The 3,081-nt window shown below is 59.5% G+C and overlaps 2 protein-coding genes across 2 annotated transcripts in view; one reads left to right on the top strand and one right to left on the bottom strand.

Annotated features, from left to right (window-relative positions):
* Window positions 1-3,081, top strand: part of BTBD19 (BTB domain containing 19) — a 22,642-nt gene that overhangs the window by 461 nt on the left and 19,100 nt on the right. The gene's annotated exons all lie outside the window — the stretch shown is intronic.
* LOC108448980 (leucine-rich repeat-containing protein 3B-like) overlaps window positions 1-3,081 on the bottom strand; it is a 6,429-nt gene that overhangs the window by 2,211 nt on the left and 1,137 nt on the right. The window lies entirely within an intron of this gene.

Genomic DNA, 3,081 nt, shown 5'->3' with positions numbered 1-3,081 from the left:
GGCCCGGCCCATGGTCGCCCTTCAGCCCCCCGTGCCCAGTCCCCTCGCAGGGGTCCCGCCAGCCACGGACCCTCCAGCCACACTGTGCAGCGGCACCCCCAAATTACGTTTGACCCAGCTCCCCTGCAGTCAATCAATTTGGTGTCCCCCCTTATTCTGCCCCTCCTCCATAAGCCAGAGCACCCATCCTTTCATCATCCTTCCCCTCTCCATTCCCCAGAAACAATGTCCCTTCCCAACTTCTCCCTCTCCACCCGCTCTGCTCTGCCAGAAGCCATGTGTCCCTCCAGCCCCCTCCGTACTCCATCATCAGCCCCCCTCAAGCTCCTGGAGAGGGGCTGGGCTGGGCTCTGCTGAGTTTGTCTCTCTCCTGGGATGGGGAGAGGGCTCTGCACGGTTGAGTGCAACTGCCAGCTCCACTGGGGAAAGGATGCAGAGTGGATAATTCAGCTGGATGGGGACCAAAAAAGGGCCAGCATCGCACTCCACCACTGGACCCCTTATGAATTCCTTCCATCCCACATAAGTCCCAGGCCAGTAAGGAGGAACAGAGTCAGACACGAGCACTATATCCCACAGAAAAGCAGTGCTGGAGAGGGGAGCTCTGTTTCCACACCCTGAAAGTGCATGTGTGCTCACTGCAGGGTGAATTGGGTAAACTGAGGCAAGTGGAGTTGTACCTACAGCTCTTTGCTTTGGTACTGGTGGAGGTGGGTAAGATGGGACCTAGGCTGACCATGTGCAGTGCTGTGGTGCCTCGTGGAACCTGTCCATTCCTGGGGTGCCTTGGCCTCTGCTGTTGCTGGTTCTTCTTCCCCAGCTCACCCAAAGGACCAACCACCCTCTCCATCCTCCTCCTTGGTGGCTGCAACCCCATGCCTTGCAGAGCTGTGCTGAGGGATGGGAAAACCCCACTCCTGGGGGGGGTCAGGACTGTCACCCCAATCTTGGGGAGCTTGTCTGCACCCCAGTGCTTCACTGGTGTTGCTCTTGCAGCCTGGGCATTGCATGCAGGGCACACAGCAGGGCACACAGCAGTGCCATGCAGCTGCCCTGGAAAGGCAGCCCTGATGCAGATGTGAGCTGGCATCTGGGTTCAGCTCCACTGCTCCTGATGTGGCTGAGCATCACTGAATGCTGCGAGGGTGGGGGGACCAGGCCAGGGCTGAGTATCATGGAGGACAGAGATCCCACAGCCTCGCTGGGCTCGTGTGGTATTTTACCACATGCACAGGGGAAAAAGGTTTCCTAATATGTAGATGGAATTTCCCTTGATGCAGCTTGCATTGGGTGCCTGTCCTGATTTAGCTGTACACCTCCCCAAAGAGCCTGGCTCCCTTTTCCTGTAACTACACCTAAATAGCTGCAGGCAGTCAGGAGTTCACCCCAGAACCTCCCCTTCCCCAGGCCCAACAGGCTGGTGATCTTAAACCACAGTTCCTCCCACTGCCCCAGATCAGTGATGGGAAAAACCTGTGACTGAGATGCTCTGCATCACAGGGGACCCTAGCTGCAGGTGGCAGCGGGCTGCTCCCAGGCTGCATCCCTCTTGGAGAGGAGGTGCCTCAGCCACGGCAGGACAAGGGCTGTGGGGTCCATCCATGCCCCTTGCCCAAGACCTCACCCAGAGGCAGTGGGGAGTAGGAGCAGAGATGGCAGCTCCCAGTCCCCACAGGTTCCCCCTGTGCCTCTGCGGGGGATCCCGGGACAGCCCCTGTCTGTCACATCATCCCCAGACAGGTCCCCCGGGGCCTCCCTGCACTCCTGGGTGCCTCCACCCACACATTGCCTGCTGACGCTGACTCAGCTCCGGCAGCCCCGAGCTGGGGCCTCCATCGGAAAACCTGTGATGCCACCAGTGCCCCAGGGAGCCCCGGGGCCGTGATGGAAGCAGGCAGCCTCCCCCAAGGGCAGCAGCATCCCAGCCTGCTCCTGGGCCATGGTTGCTGATGGGCAGTGGATTTGTGTGCGCTTCCCCTACAAAAGCTGGAAACCCAAGAGAAAAACCAGACAGATCTGTATCGTTTCCTGTTTCTCTTCAGGCGGGTTTTCTCTGTTTTTCTGCAGAAAAAAAATAGGGAGTTAATTCATCTCCAGTACCCTGGGTGAAAGGGGGTATGCTGGGAAGAACGGGACTGTTTGCCAGAGGTGCTCATGCAAAACCTTCAGCGTATTCAGGAGCACAGTGAGCATCAGTGGCGAGAGCCCTGAGGTGCCGTGGGGGGAAACTGAGGCACAGAGCAAGGGATGGTCAAACAGCCACCCTGTGTGTGGTGGGAGCAAGGGAAGGGCACCGGGATCTGCTCTTGAGGGGCTCTTGCAACAGTGCTGCTTCAGACCCGTGGGAGCTGTGGGTTTGCAGCCACCTCTGCCAGCTCCCAGGCCCGCGGGGAGGGAGAGATGCCAAGCATCCTTGCATGACCCGTTTCGGGTGGCAGCGAGGCGTGTTCTCGTCACGGCCATTAGAGAGCAGCACCGCTATGGCGCCTTGCCCGGCCACCACTGCACACCCAGCACAGCCTGGCCACCCCGCAGCACCAGAGCTCCTAGGATGGGGTGCCCAGGCACCGAGGGGCAAGGATGGTGAATCCCATCACCCCTGCATCTCCTGCTGTTCCTTGTGTGCCCAGCGCCCTAGCTGGGGTGGGCTGTGACCCTCTTTGCTTGGGCCCTGGCACAGAGTGAAAGGCTCTTGGGGAGTGTCTGCCTACATCCTTGTCACAAGGGAGGGCAGGTCAAGGCCCACAGGGGCTTTGAAATCCCTCTTTGGGCCACAACCTTTCCATGGGAGGGAGGTTGACACACGCTGGTAACAGCTGTGAGGGGATACACCCTGTGAGCAGGTGTTGTGTGTGTGCATTTACAGTTGTGCATGGGGAAGGGGCTCTGTGTGTCCTGGGAGGCAGGGGAGGGAGCTCTGCATGTTTGTGGGATCTCGGTGTGACCGTAGGGGAACCCTGAGTCAAGGGGAGGTTGTCGGTGTCTATGCCTGTAGGAGGGGGATGCATCTATTGGGGGGACCCTGTGCTGGGGGGCTGTCACTGTGTGTGCATGGGAGGGCCCCTGTGCGGTGGAGGCAGC

Source organism: Corvus brachyrhynchos, unplaced genomic scaffold, assembly GCF_000691975.1.
Source record: "Corvus brachyrhynchos isolate BGI_N302 unplaced genomic scaffold, ASM69197v1 scaffold48, whole genome shotgun sequence".
NCBI lineage: Eukaryota > Metazoa > Chordata > Aves > Passeriformes > Corvidae > Corvus > Corvus brachyrhynchos.
Note: the sequence above shows the minus strand (reverse complement) of the source record. Positions and strands in the feature narration are given on the sequence as shown.